Here is a 21,936-nt window from a genome sequence, read left to right on the forward strand (position 1 = left end):
CCTCACACGAGAAGCAGAACAAAAATACAGGAGGTAATGAATTGCCCTGAAGAGATGAATGACTCTACTCTGCACCACTAATTTCCTGGGACAGCCACTGAAAATCCTGTGTTCCCACATCTCCTGCAACCACTTGCTCTTTGACCTCAAAGGCTGCCTATAGGACTGTAACAGGAGCTAAAGAGCAGGGCAGAGTACGGAGTGGAAAAGCCTGTGAATCATTAGACTCCAGCAGTTTTCTTGATGGTTTTACAAAGGACTTGAGCAGAGGAGGACACATTCTGGCTCCTCCTCTTCCTTTGCTACTCCTTGCCTACTGTCACTCTTTGTTCATGTCAGATGAGTCCTGCGGGAAACTGCCTTCAAGATGGAAAGATGGGGAATCTCAATAACCCATATTGCTAAAGCTGTTGACTGCCATCAGCAATTTTGCAGGACTGGACTGTGCCGCTAGCTGGCCTCTCAAGCTGTCTTCCAGGCCTTTGTTTCTATGAGTATGATCCACAGCTCTTCCCAATACACATTTTCTGCTCAGCCTTCTGCAGAATGACAAGACTCTGCATCTGTCCACTAAAAAGATCCCTACATTTCCATATACTGTTCTGTTTGATGACTTGTCCAACTCAGCATTTGGCACCTTGCTTTGCCTAAGATCTGAGATAGCAGGTACCCTGAACAGTGAGACAACTGTGCGCAAACCTTCTGAAAGGGAAAGAAAATCAATACTGTCATCACCTGTCAGTACCTATATGAAAACAGCAGTTTCCTCAGTTCCTATTTTTAATCTGAGTAGCTCAGTCACTGATAACAGTATAGCAGGTCTGGGTGCAGTTCTGCTTGCACCATGAAAGCAGATGCCGAGTGCAGGTTCCACCTGGAGACCTATTAGTTGGTCAATCTCACAGGCAAGGATGAAGCCTGAATTTCAAAACATTACATGAGCTTGCTGGAGTAGACTTTGAAAAAATCATCTTAAGTTTTAGAAGCATCTGTTCTAAGGGGTTTGTACTGTTGGCCAGCATTATTGCATTAAAGCTCCTCTCTTTTGGGGGCAAAGTGACAAGAAGAAGGGTAGAAAGGATGAATAGAATAGAGAGGCTGTGGGATTTGAAGAGGTATAATCTAGATTTCAAAGGATAACCACACTTCAAAGGTAACTAGCCTACTAACAGGAACGAATAAGTACTGGGAGAGGTTGTTGGTGGATGCTGCACGCCACTACCTTTGCATGCATTTAAGAACTGTCTAGATAAGCACTGAGAGGCAAGGCAGGAAATAGCTGAACCTGCCTTGCGACAGGAGGATGTGCCAGCTGGCTTCTCGGTAGCTCTGTGTTTTCTGGGTGATTCCTCTACTCTGTACCTTACTAACTAGTAACACCGAGTTTGTAAATCTCTTTACTATCATGACCTCTTGTTTTCCTAGAGATTGTTCTGTCTTTGATCTGCCCAGCGCTTATGTAAGAATGGAAATGGTGTGACACGAATTAAACATACTAAAAGAAAAAGACATATGAAAGATTAAACTGATACTAATAGCTATATTTTCTTCTTTGACAAAGGGATTGCCATCTTTCTGCTTATCTGACAACCAAATCTGGAGAAACCTCAATGTTCTTAGGGATAAAGAATTGGAAAGAAAATCATTAGCCTTTTGCACTATGCAGCACACTCTGTACTTGACTTCATGTATTTTTCTTTAACACATAGCTGCACATCCTTCATAAACCTGAAACTTAAGCAAGTTAACAGAAGTCAGGACAGGATAATATTTCTTTTCTCTCAGTTGCACCCAACTACATGCATATTTCAGCAACGTATAGGCCAGAGAATAGATTTCTAGACAGAGAAAGCTAATAATGGACAAAGATGTTGGTGAGAGCCAGCTGGACTGTACGAACTCAGTTCCCAACAACTTACGTTCAGAACCAGGTACTAGCAGCATTAACACCTGTAAAAAGCTTGTCTTCTAACAAGAGGATGTTAGATTTGCTGACCAAATATGCATCATCTCATGAGAGATCATACATGAGCAAACCTTGATGAGACAAAAAATCAAAAGGTTGCTCAGACAACCCATGTAAGACCAAAGCTATCTCGTTAGATTTCTAGGAACAATTCTGCATTTGCTTGTTCGATTGCAAAAAGAATGTAAAACTCCACCCAATGAGTGTTATTTTATACAGAGTTTACTTTGGCATAAATAACGCAAAAGCAGAGGAAGAATGAATCAGCCCTTTCTCCATTGCAGACATGGCATATAAAAAGAAGAGTAGTATTTCTGCTGTGCCAGCCTTGATCAAATTTGGACAGTTATATTCTGCCTACATGCCATTTTCTCCTGACATTCTCATTGCAGATAATATCTCCTTCAGTTTCTGTGCCTACTGCTAGGTATTTCCTACTGCCACATACCACTTCACAGCTGTAGTTCTTCACCCCCTCTGATGATTCACTGCATTTCTCTGAAGGATGAAGGCAATTTCTAAATGCAAGCTCACAAATCAGCATACTGCTTTGGAAACCTTCTGGATCACAAGAACATTCAGTTCATTGTCACCATTAAATCAGATAACAGGAGCAGCTGTTTAATCAAAGTCTGCTACCTCTTTTATGGAATTTGAAGATTTCAGATTTGTCAGTGCTTTACAGGGAAGTGCAAGAAGATTTAAAGACAAAGCAAATGCAGCCTATTGCATGCTGTTTCCTATAGGTCAAGGAGAGCTTAGTAAGAAAATGTTGCTTAGTCTGCAGGTAAACAGTAATTTTGATTCTGCTTTGAATTCTGCTTAACTCACCCTGAGCATATATAACAAATCCCCAATAACTGCATGAGGCCTAAGGATTGTTCTATCTCTTCTTTTTAGAAGTTATCTGCCAATACAAAATATATTCAATGGACAGAAGTGAGCTGGTGTGCTGTACTGCTGGAACTGCATAAAAACACTGGCCAAGTCAGCAATACTCCAGAAGTGATACATGAATTGCCACAGAATTATAGTGAAGAGAGATGTTTGATTTCAAGTCGTCCAGTAGTAAATTGAGGGAAATCAATAATAAAATATCCTGATTTCAGTGTCTTTTTGAGCATCCTAATGCATTCCAGGGGCAACACTGCTGCTTTGACCAAAACACAATAAATCAACCTAATAGCTGCTATTCTCACTTTAAACTTCAAAATAGGTTGCATGTTTTGCATACGTTGTGCTGCCCCTCAACAGAGGTGAGAATTTCACTCTAAAATTTGCTGATTTTTTCTTATTTTATAATGAGGCAATTCCCATTTATAGTAATAATCTAATCTCTATGATTTCAGTGTACATTGTCAAGCACTTACTATGAAAACAGGATGTCTAGAATTACTCCAACATAATATTTGAGTATGTTTGATAGGCATCTCTTTCCCTATTCCTGCCCACTTAAGCTTTGACCTCCCTTCCCGAAGGACATCTCTAATGCTGTGTTCTCTGCTCTTGCCTTAAAGCATGTAGTAGTTCAGAGAGATTTCTCCCCATCAATCTTTCAATCAGAAACTTTTCATGACCACAAAGATACAAAAACCTCAAAGAAAGGGCAAATTGCACATCTATGGAACAGCGCAGCTGAACAATAAAGGAATCACTGAGCAACGTAAAATGCCAAAGGCTTTGCATCTTCCTCAGGAGACATTTTCAGTGAAGCAAATACAAACTAATGAAAAGTAGAGTGCCTAAGCCATGGTTTACTTTAAAAAGGAACTTGTATGAGCTTGGTTTTATAACCGCCTTTCAAAAAAGCCTTGGCAGTCCTTCCTTTTTTGGACTTATCAGTCCACATCCCTAAAAACCACTATCCAAATTATACTATTTTAATCAAATGTTGCCAACTTTTTTGTTTTTATGTAAGACCAATAAAAAATGGTTTTCTCTGGTGCACAGTGGGACCAGGTGTGTTTAATAGGCGCTGGGATATTAGGCTTCTCTAGAAGGATTAGTGGAAGATGGTAACTTACATTATAGTATGCATCTTTCAAGTCATTACTGTATGAGAACATTTAGAACGGAGAAAAATGAGAGAATTCCCACACAAGCAATCTCACATATGAGAAACTACTGAGAAGAGTAAGGTCGAAGAGTTCAATTAAAAAAAGAAAAGACAAAAAGCTTCTGTCCTTTCAGATAAAGAAATGGAAGGGATTGCTTAGCATAATTCAGGAGAATATAAGCATGAATTGCTTCTGTGAAGGACATATGATTTATTCTAAGCAAGACATAGGCCAAGTGGTAAAACACCTTGACAGTTCCTTTAAAGAATAAGATGTTCATTGGGTGCGTGGAATAATTTTTAAAAGAAGGTGCTTGCAATCCCTCTTCTGAACAGAGCACTGGTGTATAAATGCTAGGAACAGGCTATATGTAGATACACAGAGTAACACCCTGGTGCACCCATTCATTCCTCTGCAATTTCAATGGCAGTATCATAAATAGATATGAGTGACCACCACAAATTTAAACTATTGAAGTAGTTTCAAGTCATAAAAATAACTCTTAAAAAACTGATCTCTGCAGTTTTATTCTGATGAAATGGCTTAACCAAGTTGTGTTTCTGCTGATAAAATCCTTCAGTACAGTCCTGAACGAAGGTACATAAATACTTTAAGAATTGCCATTGTAGCAAATTTGCAAAATAATTGGGCAGCTTCTTGACATAATTAGCCCACAATTAATTTTTTGCCTGGTACATTTCTAGCAATAAGCATCAGGATTGCTCAGTCAAGAAAGTGTGAAAATGCAGCTCAGAAAGCTTTAATAGGGATAGAACCTTTCCCCCCCCCTTCTCTGCCTCATTTCCTCTTCAGAAAGTTGCTTTTAAGTATGGTTCTTCTCAAGGCAAATAAAACATAATTCATCTAATCAGTCAGAAAGCATGCCACAGAGTGTTCCTCATTATAGGAAAACAAATGGCTTATGCTTCAATCTAGAGCTATTACTTTCCCCTGAGTAGAGCTAATGTAGTGGAAATACAGTACCCATGACCAACATCTAGTAAACAAAGCAGCTGATTATTTAAAGACTACAGAAACAAAGAGATGACAGACAATAAATTTCAGCATAGGTCAGCTAAGGCTAATATGTATAGCCAACAACTTAGGATGTGGTTTTAAACAGCCAATTTCCTTGAAAATTGGCTGCTGACAAAGCCTGCTGTTTTCTAGCAAGAATACATGGGTTATGGGTCAATTACTCTGGAACAGTAAAAGGAGCTCTTTCAGAGGCAGGCATTGCAGACAGGAACATTAGGGACTTAACAGACATGGAAAAGCTTTTTGTGGTCCCTAGGACCATCTTATAGGTGGGTGGACAAGTCACAGGCAGAATATGGAGCTTTCTTACATTCATCACAGATGTTTCCTGTGCCCCTGTATGGTACTTGGACAGATAATGCTACCAGCATTTGATAGTATGCTTGACAGTTAAAACAGGGGAAGAATTTAAGTGCAGGGAAAGAGAATGGTAACACTTGGAGATTTTCCTACAGGAACCATTTAACATGTTTCTTCCCATGCATATTCAAGAACTGTTTTCCTTCTCACTCCTCCTCCATAGCTGTGCCCCAGTGTGGGCATAGGTGCAAGGGGAGTCAGTTGCTGAAGGATGGGAGGAGCACTTGGCTACAACCAGACACCTGTCCATCTCCCCTTCCTCAGTTCCTGCCATGTAGAATTCACTACCGATTACTTACAGAATCACTGTATGTACTCAGAAATACAGTTATCCAGACATAGGATCTGAATCTGCTTTTCCATACTCGTTGCCTTAATTACAGATCCTTGACATTTCACTGTCAGATTTGCTTGGGCACCAGGGAACTTCAGGACTGTTTGCTGAGTCTCCAAGGCTAACCAGCCAGCAGTAAAGGCTGTGTCAAACATAGATGCCTACTTCTTGTAAACATTTAAAGAAATGACCAAGAAACTCCTTGAAAGACTTAAAAAAAAAAAAAAAAAAAAAAAAAAGACCAGAAATTACTTTCCCATTTGAAAGTACCTAAAAATACCAGTCGATTTTCAGGCATCTATGGAGATTGGCACTGCAGCTAGACAGTGACCTCTAATGCATTCTCATTATTTCATTAAAAAATGTTACATATCACAGGTGCAGAACTCTGAGGTTCCTCCCCTCTGAAAACATAAGCTTCATGTGTGTAGTCATGCAGATGGTGTGGAATGGGGTTTTGGGGAAGTGAAGGGACCACATGTAGGCAGCAGACCTTTCCCATGGATACTTGGTAGGGACAGAAGAGACAGAGCTACCCAAAACTACACATCTGGCTGACCAGGGATACTGCACTCACTAGATCACACAGAAGGAAAGAAGACCCAGAGCAGCCCTGCAAATGAGTGAGCTGCAGTTCTGCCTGCAGAAGAGCAGAAGAGCGTCACTCTCAGTTGTGATGCTTCACAGAATGGAGTGACGTGGAAAAGAGGTGGCCATCACAGGCAAAATACAGCATGCTGGCATCCTCAGCCAGCTGCAAAACAGCTGACCCAGCACGATACAATCAGCATCAGCTCTGCGTAGCAGTCCTTGTTTATACAAATGCTCATATGCTCTGATGGCCAGAACTGACTGAGCCCCACAGAAGCTTTGGGGTCTGTCTAGTGGTGTCTCTGTATGTTAGACCATGCGGTAACTCACAATGTCACTTTTTAGTGAAAACCTGCCAAAAAGTCACCAAGGGATCCCCACAACTAGAGACATTCAATCAACCTTATCTGAGCCAGACCCTGAGGGCACTTCTTCTGCTACAATGCTGGTTCCAAAGAGGATAAGCAGGCACATTGGCTGTCACACAGATACAGCTGAGTCAACCAGCACACAACCTGTATAATGCACACAGTGATGCACATTTCAGAACTCTGCTTCAAGGACAACTCTGTGGATGCATCTGGGCCCTGCAATTCCTGTCAGTACATCTGGGTAAGCCTTGAGATATTCCACTATGAACGTGGGCCCCTCCCAAAGGAATGACTGCAGCAGTTGTGGCAACCTAAGGTGGATGTCCTGCACTTCTATACTCACTTATTTAAGTCCCTGACCTCTTCCTGAGGGATAAAGGGGAGAATGCCATCTTGATGAGGATCACAAGTAATGTGAGCACTGAAGTTCACCTTGGTCGAAAGTGTAAGGGAGGTAAGAATCTAATGTCACACATAAGTTGAACCAATCAAGACAAACACATCAAATATTTAAAGCTACTCAAATAAAGAAAAAGATTTTTTAAGCATTGTAGTGAGATGGCACTTGAGATTAGAGAGCAGAACATCTGAGAAATGAGTACAGTAGAAGAAGAAGTCGCTCATCTAGCATGAACCACTATAGAAGATTCTGGGATGTGAGGAGCAGGCAATCAGCAAATGGTTAAAAGCCTTGTGCTGAACTGCCACCACCCAAGAGAGCCAATTAATTCTGTAGAAGTATCTATACATAAACTGTGCCAGGTTATGCCCTGGGCACTGGAACTCAATTGTCTGCATTAGTCCATTGTAAGAAGGGTCTTACCACAATTTTGGGCTGAACCAACTATCAGGAAGATGAACAAGTCCCTGGTCACAAGTGAGGAGTTAGCCTGGGACAGGGGCTTTTCCCACATGTGGCCATGATGTTTTAGAAGGTGAAAAAGTTTAATGGCATGCGTGCAAGCCATCAAATGAAGTGTGACCAGCAGGTTAAAGGAGGTGATTCTCGCCCTCTACTCTGCTCTCGTGAGACCCCGCTGCAGTCCTGCATCCAGCTCTGGGGACCCCAGCACAAGAGGGATATGGACCTGTTGGAGCAAGTCCAGAGGAGGCCACAAAGATACTCCAAGGGCTGGAGCACCTCTCCTATGAAGACAGGCTGAGAGAGTTGGCTTTTTCTGCCTGGAGAAGAGGAGGCTCCAGGGCAACCTTAGAGCAGCTTCCAGTGCCTAAAAGGGGCCCTCTGGAAATCTGGAGAGGACTTTTTACACGGGCATGTAGTGACAGAACAAGGGGGAATGGCTTTATCTGAAAGAGGGTAGATTTATCTTAGACATAAAGAACCATTCTATGATTCTATGATTTACATAGAACAATTTGTCATTTAATTATTTTTCTTTTGTGTTCACATCCCATAAAAATATTTTGGCCTTCTTATGCCATTCCACATGCTTTTTTTTGCTGTCATGATGAGCAAAAAATGTCATTTTTTTGATTGGTGCTTAAAAGAAAAGCACTAGGTGCAGGTGCCTCAGCCTGTCAAATATCTGCTTCCTTTCCTTGCTATCACTTAACTATAATCATATTCTCATAGTAAGGCTACATGCAGCACACAGAGTAAGTAGACAAACTGGAAAATTACTGGGAAATGACAGGAAGCTAATGCAATTTATTAGACTAATAGGAAGAGCAGGGACAATACAAGAAGTGAAGGCACTTGTGAAAAAGAGACCAATTCAAGTGAAAAAAAAACAATTGAGATTCTAACAAAACATCTAAGAAAGGATGACTTAAGCATTATAAACCGATTTTCTGTAGTGTCACTATTCCAAGCAAGCCAGGAAGTAGAGAGTTACAAGTAATCCTTGATTTCCATCCAAGGAACCTTCAGCTTAGGGAATTTAGAACTTCTTTAAGAAGATAGAACCATCTGTCCGAATAGTGTCCAGCTACTTACAACACAGCGTGGGTCTGCAAGTACTGGCCTTACCGGAGACCAGCTGTAATTAATGCCTCTGCTTATGGCCATTTCTTAGAAGAATCCATGGAAATCCTTCAAAAATGGGTGCAGAAGCCCACATGCAAGCCTGGCAGCTGGATTCACAGATCAGACCTTCTCTCTGAATCCAACCTCTTTGTATGTTATACAAAATGCGGACTGCTTTCTGTATTTGAGACCTCTTTTGACAGTGCTTAGATCAATCGCTTCTGCCCATGATAAACATTCTTAAAAATCACCTCTTCTTAGCATTGTATATATTAATACAAGCAGTCTCACTGAACTGTATTCAATTCTGACATAAGGAAAAGGCAAATTTGGCCCATGAAGTCCGTATCAGCCTTTTGGCATGTGTCTTTCCATTTCTACTTGCTTGGGTCTCATCAAGCAGGAGTTCTAGTCTTCTTACAAAATAAAGATACCTGTTGTTAGGAGGGCCATTTAACGTCAGCTTGTGATAGTAACACTCCTACAAGGAGCAGATGTCGCCCACTTCCTGGTACAGGAAGGTATCAGAACGTTGCCACAGATGGCTCAGTTACACCATGTGAAAATTCTCTCCCTACCCTGCCATCACAGATATACCTGACTAGAATGCTCTGACAGGGCTGATGGTGAGAGACAAGACAGATGATGTTCCACGCACCCTGCGAGACTTTTCTTTAAAGCAGTAAAAGATAAGAATGAGTTTTGTTTGCAGTCAGGTAGGAGTTTATCTTTTTATTTTCTTTATTTTTTTTAATGGTAGAGAAATCCAGATATGTTAGCATGGAAGGAAACACGTGCATTTTGAAGAGGATCAGGAAAGCCATACCAAGTGTCCCTAAGCCAACCTCAGGTTTTAGCTCGCTCTGGCATCTACTCACAGACTGTTGAAGGGCAATCAACCATTCCAAGCCCAGCTTACTTACCATGTCTATTAATTGTTCCAGCTAAAGCCATAATGTTAAAACTTGCTGATCAGAGGATCTGTGACTCTAGACATCTTTTACACTGACACACAGTTTTCATCTCAATCACAAAATACTCCAAATACTGTCCATTTATTAATAGAAAAGTTACTTTATTTGCAAGTGTATTCTCAGCTTATACTGAGGAGACCAAAGAAGAGAATTCATGTACACTGAAAAGGAATTCATGTTTTCTGCATGCCCTGCCCTTAGCTTCTAGATCTAGATTGCACCAATCAATTTTATGCTACTCAGTCCATACAAGGCAGAAAAGTAAGCACTTGGGCTAATTATGCTTCAGGTGTAACAAATCACTTGCCCATGTGTCACTAGAAAGAGCAATGTTTCCACCTAGGTTGAACAACAAAAAGTTTTTTGTACACAGAAGTCTCTCCATCTGTCTGAGTAGGGATTACTGTTAATAAGCCTGTGTCCTTGGCCCTAGTCCTATGAGGTTATAAATTACTTTAATGCTTTAATCTACTGGTGAAAAACCCTGGCTGAAGGAGAGAAAACAAGCAGAACATCTCACAACCAGCCACCCATACTGGAGTGCACCTCTGATCCCACATAGTGGTTTCACAAATAAGAAATACACAGTGTTCTGCAAATAGTAGTTGCATGAGGCTATATATCTAACTACATATTTAACTGAGGGAAGTACAACTCTTCTCTACATTAAGTCTCCACCTGTTCTGCCATATTGGGTAGAGGCAGCTCATCTGTTTCCCAGATTTCCTGGGGAAAAAAACCCCAACAAACAATACTTAAAGAGCTGCCCCAACTTACAGGGACCATAAAGCTAGCATCTTTCATACAGCATACAGCTGTCTGCAGACACTACTACAGACTGATATGGTGTAAACAGGAGGTCCTGATGGAGCACTAGGTAAGGGCTCTACTGGAAATGAGGGAAATGATTAAAACAGTTCAAGGACAACAAGGCTGCATGATTACAAAACCAGAGTGTGAAAAATGCGTTACTCTGGTGCTGTGGTATGCATGCTGTGCACAGGATAAGAAACTGCTTGTGCTTAACTGGAACTAGGCAGAAGAAACAAGGGTAAAATAAAATTATTTGTTTTAGTGAGTGTGTATGGTAAACAGTATAATGCTAGTACGAACTGGATACTGGAGGGGAGTTTTGGGGTGTAAAGTCTTCCAAAGTCACCTGTACCCAGGCAACCACATAAGTAATACCATACAACGTCAAGATTGCCCAAGGAACAGCACTGAAAAAACCCCACCAAACTTGAGTATGGATGCAGCAGCAATGGGACCAACTAGGAAAAAAGTAACTGCGGACAGACTATTTATTTGAGAGAAGTTTGGATGGAGAAAAAGAGGTGCATGATGGTGAAAAGACACATCCAGAAATAGCAAACTGGGAGATAAGATACAAAATCAGGTGCAGAATAAAGGAGGACAGGCTTTTTTGTCAGTAGGAGTGTGGACACCTACAGATGGTGATGAAGCTGACCTTTGAATCCAAGTCTGCAATGATGCTGGAGGAACCCCTATTGGACAACCTGCTGGAAGACTTGGTGTATCAGAGTGGAAAAAGGAGGGATAGACTTACAATGGAAAAGCAGATAGAACTGCAATTCAACAGTAGTTAGGTGTGATTCATAAGACTTAAGAATGATAATTAGTAGCTTTATAGTTGTCTGTGCTTTTAGATTAATTATCATTTAATTGCTTTATTAGACTTTTAGTAGTGAATTGCTTAATTTAAAAACATCATAGTCTCTTAATTCAGTTCTGCCTGAAGCCTGCAACCTGAAGAGGAAAATCAGACTTATAAAGCAAAATATGGCTACCACCTCTGGCTCACCAGCCTGAAAGACCAGCTCTATCCACTAATCAACAGGGGCAGCCATTCCCCTACCTCCAAATGGATGCTCAAATTTGCACCCAACCAGCCTCTGTCTCCATCCTTCCACCAAACGATACCAGTAATTCACAGGCTCCAAAGCACTTAGAATAAGAAAACATTGATCTTTATGTTCTCTAGTTTTCTCTGCTCAGCTCACGACACTTGTTTCTCACATCTGCACAGGAAAATGGCAAGCCCAATGCTATATCATGATCTTAGAGAGTTTCTGGAATTGCTCCACGGTGTCATCCCTGTCAGCCTGAGGGATCCTTGACAGCATGAACAGATCTTGCCCACTGAACTCCTAACTGCAATGAAGGGACCTTCTTGCTCTCTTCGTCCCTTGCCTTCCCCTGTTCTTTCCTTTTGCAGTACCTTTTCCTGGTACTGCAATATCACTTTCCACATCTTTGGGACCCCAAGTACCACATGAAATTTGTGATCCCCAGGGTGCCCAAGCAGAAAAGTGGAAGTACTGCTGAGCTGTAAGTGTGGAAAATGATCTCTCAGGTGGCACGCACCCTAATGGTGAACTTGTGTCTTGGGATTCTCCAGCAGAAAGCAGGCTAGTGGCCAAGTATCTCACGTATGGATTCCTCTAACTTCAGATGTATGCTGGTTTCAGACTCTTTTTTTTTTTCCCCCCAGCAAAAGTGTTTTTAACTTAACAGGTTAGTGGGGCTCTGAGGAAAGAAAGAGGAAAATCCTAGTCCATGCAATTTCCTTACATTGAACACCTTATGGCAGCTCGTCCTTTTAAAATGAAAAGCATTCAGTTTTGGCATCTTCTATCCAGGGATAATAGCACAGCTATTACATCCCTGTCATTTACTCAATTCATCATGCAGAGCATTGCAATTTTATCTAATTCAGAAAGAGTAAAAACGTACTAACCCAAGAATATCTTCTTCCCTTTTACACGGAAGAGATGACTCTCCAAAACACTGTTTCCTTTCCTCCCACATACCTAAAAGCATCTCCCGAAAAGGCTCAATTTATATAATAATATCTGTTCATCACTCTCTGAACCAAGAGAAATAATGACTCATGAACAATGACACTGACAGTGCTGGAGTCATGTATGTCTTATGAGGTACAGAGATCAACGATGTGCCACTATAGAGAAAGAAGCTCAGGAGACCATCTGCAACATTAAAGCCCACTTTTGAAGGGATGCTCATCTGCATTTGGGGTTGCAGCCACGGATACAGGCATTTCCTTGCATGTTACTCAAAAGACCTTGCCAGTTTAGGTATGATTTTACAAGTCCAGATGACAATTCTGAAACATTACTGCAGGATGTTTTGTATGGATAGCGTTTAGCTCTGCAGTTAAATACCAGTTATTGTAGCTAAGAATGGTTCAGAGCACATACAGTCATTTATTTTAAAAACGGACATTTTTACTAATGCCAAAGGGAAGTAGAATTAAGTCACAGACTGCTTAGTACTGCTTCTATTAAACCCAAGTGAAACTGTCTTGTCTGCTTTATAACTAGTAGCAGCAGCACTGTATCTTGTGTGTCTGGTTGAGAATTTCCCACTACACTGCAGCCAGCTCTAAATGAAAAGTTCACTGTAGATATGGACTTCAACATAATCTCCCCCGAGCTGTGCTGTGTGTGCAGGCCTAATAGACCTGAAATTGCATTTCAGTCAATACAGCAATCAAAAGAGTCCTGAAAAAATACTGCCAAGTAAGAAGGGGCCACTCATTTAACTGCTTTCAGTTCTTGCACTGGTAAAATTGAGATGCTGTTTATCTAATTCCCAGCTGGTGGGATGTTTAAACACCCTGAAAATGAAACACCAACGTATGAAATAGCTGGCAAGGAGCTCTTAAGAGATTATTCATGATTGAGCAAATAGCCCACAGTACTGGGTAATTCTTTTGTAGGGGAAAATCTCTTTCTTGGGGAGAGACTTTAATCCACCCACTCAGCAGCCTGGTGTCAGAAATCATTCTGTATTGGCCACAAAAGTCATCATCAGCACTGACAATTAAACCATGACTTTTAAGGAGTAAGCACATTTTTATCAACACTAGAGGACCAAATTGAGCATAACTGAAGAATTTGTCCATTTTAACCACACATATTGGTGTGTCTACAGGATGATGCTTCCTGAAATGTTTCTATATGCAAACTACCACCTCCCTAGGGAGTTGCAGAGAGGAGCACTTCTAGCCTCATCACAGGCACGCAATTACTATCACACCTTTGCCATTCCCACCACTCTGCAGCAGGACACAGCCAGGACAGACACTCTGCAAGTCTCCTGCTGCTTCAATTCCTCCCATGTTTGAGGATCCACATACAGGGCAGTTGCCTAGTGAATAGTCCTGTGCTGCTGGTTGTAGAAGGCAGCCCAGGTAAGGCAACCACACATGAATAGCTACCAAAGGCTCAAAGGTATCTACCAGTCAACCCAAGTATGGTTTATCACTCTTGTTTTTTCTCTCCACACCTTTGGAGATACCATGTAAAAACTAGACTTATGTTGACCTCCAGGAGAAATTCTCAATGGTTTCCTATGTCACCATCAAGTAGATAGACGTCAATCTGCAGAAGCAAAATTCTTTATTTTCATTTCAAGTTTTGAGTGCCTGGGTTTCTGCCTTCCTGTGCTCAATGATAAACACATCAGTGTTTTGAAAAGAAACAGCTCAGAGAATCCATTGCTTTCAGAGAAAAAGCAACTTCTATACCAGGGAGAAATACCACTGTCAAGTATACAACAGACAGCCTTGCTTCACGGTTCATTTTTCTGTTTGTATTATGGTTATCTTTCATATTCCTATTCTTCAACAAATCAGCTTGATAGATTAATTCTTTTTTTGAGAGTTGGTCTTAGTCACTAGAGTTTGTTCACCAAGAACCATCTGTTCCCCAAGATTTCCCTCCCACACACCATGGTGGAATTACGCCTACAACAAGTTTCTTCTATTAGGAAAGCAATGACTATAACAAGCTTGGTGACATGAGTCCCTAGGGAGAAAACACAAGTACTCATGTCTTTGTTCATAATTATTATAAAGTGTTAACGTGCAATACCCATCACTCAAGGACTAACTCTGGAGGGTAAGTGAATGTGTCTACCCTTCCCTCCCAGAGTCAGAATTTAATACTAGAAATGATGCTTTAAGCCATGGTGGTATCATCACAAGCAACAAATGAGGAAATTTGTCCAACTTCTGTTTGTCAGTCACCTGAGAAACATTTAGGAGAGGAAACACTGCAACGATTGTCTTCCCCCTGACGCATAATTGAGATAGTCTGATCACACAGCCTGTGTCAATCTTAGGTCAGAGCAAACGGGAATAGCTCCACTGACACCGCAAATTTTAGCTGAAGACATAGCTCTTAGTTTTTTCATGTGAAAGTTCATATTGAAGGTTTCCCTGCAGTAAAATATCCACACTTCAGTTAGGGAGGGCAGCTGGCCCAGAGGTTAACACGCTGACCTGGGATTTAGATATGGATTTACCAGCTTCAGCTCCCTGCTCTGTACTGATTGCTGATTTCCACTCTCTTGCTACAGCACCAAAAGCTCAAGACCTGTGCAAGAAGTGGGGATTGGGAGCGAGTGAATGATGTTGCGCCAGCCCTTCTTCACCTTCCACAGCCTGAGCCCTGATTTCCTAATTTAATTGAGTGTGTTTATGAGTGAGTTAGGGGTGATGCCCCTCAGATTCCTTCCTCTGCCTCTGACCTTTTCAAGTTCATGCTTAAGTCACCTAATCTTTCCGACTCAGACTCATCCCATCTACCTGACCTAAGTGTCTGGGAGAGCTTAATCAGACTATACTGAAAGAGCTGATAGATCTGTTATGAAGCTATCATCTCACATCAAATCCGTTACCTCTGCCAAATAGTAACAATGAAGCATGGGCCCTATCTTGGGGGCCTCGTCCAAAGTGCATGACAGACAACAGATGAGAAACTAGGCTGCAGCCTGCACTACATGTTCATGCTTCACCAAATACCAGGAGCAAGAGCACCCTGGGTAGCTGCCACCTTCACTTCTGTCACTCAAGCAGGAAGTCAAATTGCAGTGGAGAAGTCAGTGAGTAAATACATGCCATACCTGCAAGAGAAAACAAACTGGGAAGGAGTAAGAAAATCAGTTGCTGTTTTCACATTGAAGGGGATACTATCAAAGAAATAGTGCTTCTCTTCTGCTTTACCTATACAACATTTTCACTCAGTCCCTGAAGTGCCCAGTTGAAACAACCCCTGGGGGTGTGCTTTTTTTAGAGAAAATCTAATCTCTTTTACCATTTTTTACCATTACCAACTTTACGAATGTTAAAGTTTTCAGAATAGAAATGGCATTTCTTAGCACTTTCTTTTTCCAGTGTTGCAGCTCAGGAGTCCTGGCATCCCACCAGCGCATGGGCTCAGCTATGTCTTTGGAGCTGAAATACATCTAGCCTTGCTGTTTGAATGAAAACTAATGAACAGAAGGGAAAAAGAGCACTGAGTAAATCAAATGCAGCTCCCGTCAGAGGAAAGGAGCACAAAACAGTGTGTAGGCAGAGAAATTATCCAGGGGCACAAGAAATACCATGCAGGAACAGACGTAAGGTGCATTTGTTCGTAGCCATTGCCTGAAAAGAGCCACATGGGATGTTCCAAAGAAGGATTTGAACAGTTTGCATCTTCCCAGTTAGGTATCATCATGGTTTATAGGAGGAGGGGATCAGTTTAAGTGTTTAAGTTATGCTACCTTTATATATTTATTTTACTTGTAACATATTTTTTATCAATGCAAATGTTTTATCTTGAAGACTCATTTCATTGCCTCAGTAACAATATAGACCATTAATTTTAAAATCTAGATACTCTTTAGTATCACAGACTTTCCTTCTTCAGCACTGAGCTTGCTTTTACTTTCACTGAACATCCCTTTTTCTGGACCTGAGCTTCTCTTATTTTGGTTTTATTTATTTTTAGCATAGATGTCTTTGGCCACTCTGGTTTCATGTTCTGCTGATTCTCCTGATGCCAGGGATTCGAGTATCTATTAGTACATGAGTAATCTCTAGCCAAGCATACAAAGCTCACTGCTTTCCTAGAGAGCATCTGCATTCCAAGGAACTCAGTGTTTCCATAGGCACAAGGCCCACAGAAAGAAAATCTAAACAGGATGGTCTCAAAGTCATATGAGTGGCCAGGGAATGACACTGATTAAATGGCCCTGAACCTTCCAGATTAGATTTGAGGCAGAAGGGACTGAAGGATAACTAAAAATCTCTGGACGTATCTTTTGGATTGCAAATAATTTTTTTGATTAAATGTACCATTAATACCTAACTATTACTCAGCTTTCTTCTTTATAAAGAAGAGCCATATATTTTTTCAGGGGAGAAAAGACCCACACAGATTTGAAGTAATTTACCCAAGGTCACATAACAAAGCAATGGAAGAACCGGAAGAAGCATCTAGCTATTTTAAAGTCCTTTAACACAAGATACTCCTTCCTGAACTAAGTAATTCTTTCCTGAGAGCTGACATTTGAGCGCCAAATTAACATTAAAATTATGGCACTGACTCAAGGTCAAACTTACAGTTGTTTTGGTTTTTTTTAAGTACAGCACACATTTTAAGATTAGGAATATTATCTGTACCTGGAGCATAAGAAATTATGCTTAATGAAGGCAGGATACTTTGGGGTGAATAGTAACAAACTTGGGTGACAGGCCTGTGAAAGAATCTATTCTTTTCACAGGTACCATGTGCTCTCCTCTGTCACTGTTCATTGCTTTTCTTTCTGACTGCCGGAAGACCGTGGGCCCCCAGGGAGATGGAAGAGGGAAGCACCTGGGTGAGGCAGAGTAATGCCAGTCCCAGAAAGTATCAGCCATGGGGAAACATTTGAAAGTGATGTTAACTGGAGAATGCCTCTGCTTGCCTCCAAGCAGGCTGGGAACATCACTTTTTCCAGCTCCAAGCTTACAAAGAAAGAGGGTACCAATAATTGCTTTGCTTTCCATGCCCACCACCACCCATAAACTGGTTTTGACCCATTCTAATCAGGTGATAACATTTATCTGGAGGAAAACTGCCTAGAAGTAGAAATTCCAAAGTGTCCTGTAGAGGTAACATGGTTGGGAAAGGTGGAAATTGCCACTTGGTGATCCAGGGGGTTCATCTAAACAAAAGGACAGTGGTGAAAACTGTCTTCAGAGGACATATTTGAGAGGAACTAAAGAGTGACTGATGTGTGACTGATTCAGATGCTGGCAAATGAAATAAATAACGTACAGCAACTAACATAGGAAATCACAAGAATACTCACAGATCAGCACAGAGGCATCTGTGTCAACTCCTGTTTGATACAGTACAGATCCCAAATCAGCACTGAAGTAGGAGTGCAATGGTACATGAAAAACAGTTACAGAAACAATCTCATCTCAAAAGCACCTCTTCAAGAGCTTTTCATATTGCCCATTTCGTGTAAATGGATGGATAACTTTCAATTGGGTTAGGCTAAATGTATGTCACTGCTATAAACAGCAGCAGGGAACCGATGCCTTAGGATTGCTAGAGCTTGTGTTTTCATGTCCCCTTCAGCAGGAGGTTAATCTTTGCACTTTATTACAGACATAAGCAAGGCTTCAGTTTTGCCACACTTTTGGGCCTCTAGCATCAAAAATATTTGCCCACTCTTCCGATAGTTGCTCAGCCCCTCTCCTCTTACGCTAAATAACGAATCAAGCACATTCGCTACAATATCCTTCTGGAACCTGCCCAGGAAACTAACCATACATTTTATTTTGACAAATTTCACAAGAATACATTTCTTCTGCAATTGATTCAGTCCAGCACCAAGGGTAATTTTACAGCATGTATTTCTGTGTAAAAGTTATCACTTCTACTTAAATTACTTGCTTTCTCCTACTGTCATTGGGGAAATGTTCACCTTTGAATCAAAGACAATGTAGAGATTCACAGAAACATGCCCCCATTTATATGCACCTACTTCAGGTATTCAGCAGTTATTCACTGCTATTCAAAATACACAATGGCACACACATGGAGAGTTAATATCATGTACAATTGGCTTTTCAGTTAAATTGAAAATATGGAAGAATTTGGTTTTCAGCCTGGTTTCCAAGGAAACATTTCCAGCTACTATTGGTGGAGGTTACAGGTTGACTGTCAAGCCCATGATTTTCTTTGTTCCTGGTTCATCAGTTTGATTCTTTTATCATCTGGTCTTCCTTACTGAAATACACGCTAATATGGGGGGAAGGGTTTCTCAATACATGCAATATAATCACTGTTTCCCAAACAGCCTCCCCAAAAGACAGACACTCAAAAAGCAGTAGCAGCGATCAAAGCAGAATGAATTAAATGAATGCATTTGAATTAATTTCAAACGTGATATCCAGATTTGTATATGTACAAGTTTGTGCAATGTTGATAAATATCTACTAGAGATAATCTACAATTTTTTTTCTATTTATCTCTAACAAGCAGATGGGCTCCCACATTGCCATTTTCAGGAGTACAAACACATTCCAGAACCATAAATGAAATGAGGAAGAGTTTAAGAATACGTGTGCAGGTTTTTAACCGAAAACATGCCCATTCATTACTAAGAGGAGATTTTATAACCCTTTAGGACACCCACATTTTCTACAATCTCATCAGGAGATGATGAGGGCCAAAGAATATCAATCACCAGTGTCACTGCTTTTTGAAGACAAGGGGCAATACACATTGGAGTGCATATACAGGACAGAAACCAGGTCCCAGACCCATAGGCAGGCACTGACCCAGGCCCGAGGCACGCTGCCTTGGTCTGGTTCCTTCCCAGCTTTCTTACCGAAAAGGTGGTTGGTACAAAGGGAGAGAGGGCAGCTAAATATTTTCATGCACACAGAAACGAAGCTTTGCTCATAATGCTTAATGAAATTATACAGACTCAAAGGTATCACTACTGCTGTTTCTACTTTTCTCTTGTGTTTCTGCTCACTCTTTCTTCATGCCTTGGCAAGGAAAAATATGGGGAACTGTGGTGTTTTCCTTCTTCTTCCTAGGTGGAAATGGGTTGGACCTCCCTCTTCCAAGCACAGTCCCATGACACCAGAATGCAGTATTTTTTCTCCTCTTCTACCTTTTTCAAAAGTTCTGTAGTAGCAGAAGGTGACTAGGTTTTTTTTTAAGGACACTATTAATATCCTTCAGACATGAGAGAAGATTTCTCTCTGCCCAGGTAAAACCCAGTCTCCATCCTAAGCCACATCAGTCATAAAATATGACATACAGGAGGGTATTGTTTGTTTCCTGGACTGCATTATGCTGTTTCCATAAATGCCTTGTACTGCAATCGCCCCAGCCCATTTCTTTACTCTTTTCCTCTCCTCCCATGTAAACTGCATAGTAGTAAACACCTTCCTCTGCCCGTATAGTACACTTCTGTCTACATTTGATTTAAAAGCTTAAAATTTCTCTTCTTGGCCATGCACAACATCTCCAGTGTCCTTCCATCCTACTTTTCAGGATACATTCATCTCATGCGCCCTGTAACGATCCTGGCAACCAGGAGCAGAGATTAAGAACTACGCTTTATGTTAATAATTGGGTGATGAACCAATAGCTTCACAACTGGAGCAAGGCATGCTCTGCTTGTGTAAAAGCACAACCAGCAATGCTGCTATGAGCTGAATCTGATCTTGTGAAATGGCTGCCTTAATTCCTACAAAGCAACACGTACTACATGATTTTTCCCTTCAGACACTCATAATTTAATAAAAACTCTGCTATGACAATTTCCGTGTAACTTGTGATCTAATTTTCCATCCCTTTGCTCCTATTCTATATAAACAGATGTAATTCCTTCCTCTGTAGTCTACACTGAAATTAGGGAAAGAATGGAAGGGGAGACAGGATGATACTCATTTAATTTCTGCAAAAAGCTGATGAAGAAGTCCTCCTCTGAAGACATGGTCCTAGACACTGAGGGAAATGCAAACAGAAATGATGGGTGCCATCAGGAGGACGGCTAAGGAGGCACTGGAGATACCAAGGCGGTACCTGCTGTTGGCACTTTGTTTCACGGGATGCTTACAGAATTAGGACATCGCTGTAGCTTTGACTGCAGAGAGCACGCATTTGGAGGCAGCGCTGAAGGAAGGCTGCTTGTGACCTGGATGGGGGCCACTTCATCGCACCACTGTTCTCACCTTTTACCCTCCTGACCTGCATGGGCCCAGGAGACTGGGAGTTGATCAGTGCCACCCCAGCACTTCCCCAATGCCACCCAGCTAGGTCCCTGTCAGCAGCAGCTCCTGCATCACAGTGTGCTGGAGCACCCAGTACCCTCACCTGTGGGTGGTTATTGCTTTATTTGTTGTTGTTCCAGGATACTCCTCCCTTATTGTCCTTGTTACTGCTCTGTTTCAGTGGTAATAAACACTATTTTATTACCCATTTCCTTTACAGCAGGTGTGTGACAGTGCCGGAAAGGCACAAGACACGGATGAAGGTCAGCTGGACCACAGCGATGATGTGGGGTTAGACATTGCTCCCAGGACTTCAAGGCACATGGTCTCGAGGGAGACAAAAGCAAGGGAAAATATACAATAGACAGGATGGCCTATGGTTTGCTGAGATGCTGCTTAGAAACCTTTTCTCTTTTAACTGGAGTCCTAATGTTACCACCGGCAGTGCTTAAAGCTTGATTTGTCCCTGTTTGCACAATGAGTTTCAAGTAATCTATGTGGGCCTGAGGGTTATCTATCAAATTCTGACACAACAGCATGGCAGCATAATTAAAAACGGAGGTTCTGATAAATTCTAACACTGCTCTAATTTTATTCTAGAGTGAATCCACCTAAACTGATCCAGTTTAGATCACCATGGATAAAGACAAAACTTTCCAAATCATGTCATCCAAATGGGAATGACAGAACATCATAAGGGCTCACCTTCCGCTCCTGAACTAAAGTAGCTGGAGATACTATGATATTATGAAAAAACACAGTGGATAGCATCAGAGCAGTTTTGATACTAATCAACACTGAAATTGCTTGAAAAATAAGAAACTCTCATTTTGCTTTAGGCCTGCAGCAAAATTTGCTCGGTTGATAGTAAAGTGAACATTACACACGTTCATTTGGTTTATGCATTTCAGTTCTCAGCATGACATGCCTTCTATCCAGAGATGTGAGTGTACTGGCAGAGTATCTCAGGAGATGGGAGCATGTCTATCAACAATTTGCCTATTTTAATTACGGTTAATATTTTACAGCAAATTAAATACATTCCTCTTTGATAAGACAACAATCTGAGGACAACACCTTCTCTTTCAAGGCTCCCAAACAAAAGATAACCTTTGAAACATGCCAGCTGCCTAATGTAAAAACTGAGAACTGTCTCCATCAGT

General features: G+C 41.3%; 1 protein-coding gene across 3 annotated transcripts in view; it reads right to left on the reverse strand.

Moving 5' to 3' along the window:
• FAR2 (fatty acyl-CoA reductase 2) overlaps positions 1-21,936 on the reverse strand; it is a 137,927-nt gene that overhangs the window by 32,034 nt on the left and 83,957 nt on the right. The gene's annotated exons all lie outside the window — the stretch shown is intronic.

Source organism: Strigops habroptila, chromosome 3 (genome assembly GCF_004027225.2).
Source record: "Strigops habroptila isolate Jane chromosome 3, bStrHab1.2.pri, whole genome shotgun sequence".
Classification (NCBI taxonomy): Eukaryota; Metazoa; Chordata; class Aves; order Psittaciformes; family Psittacidae; genus Strigops; species Strigops habroptila.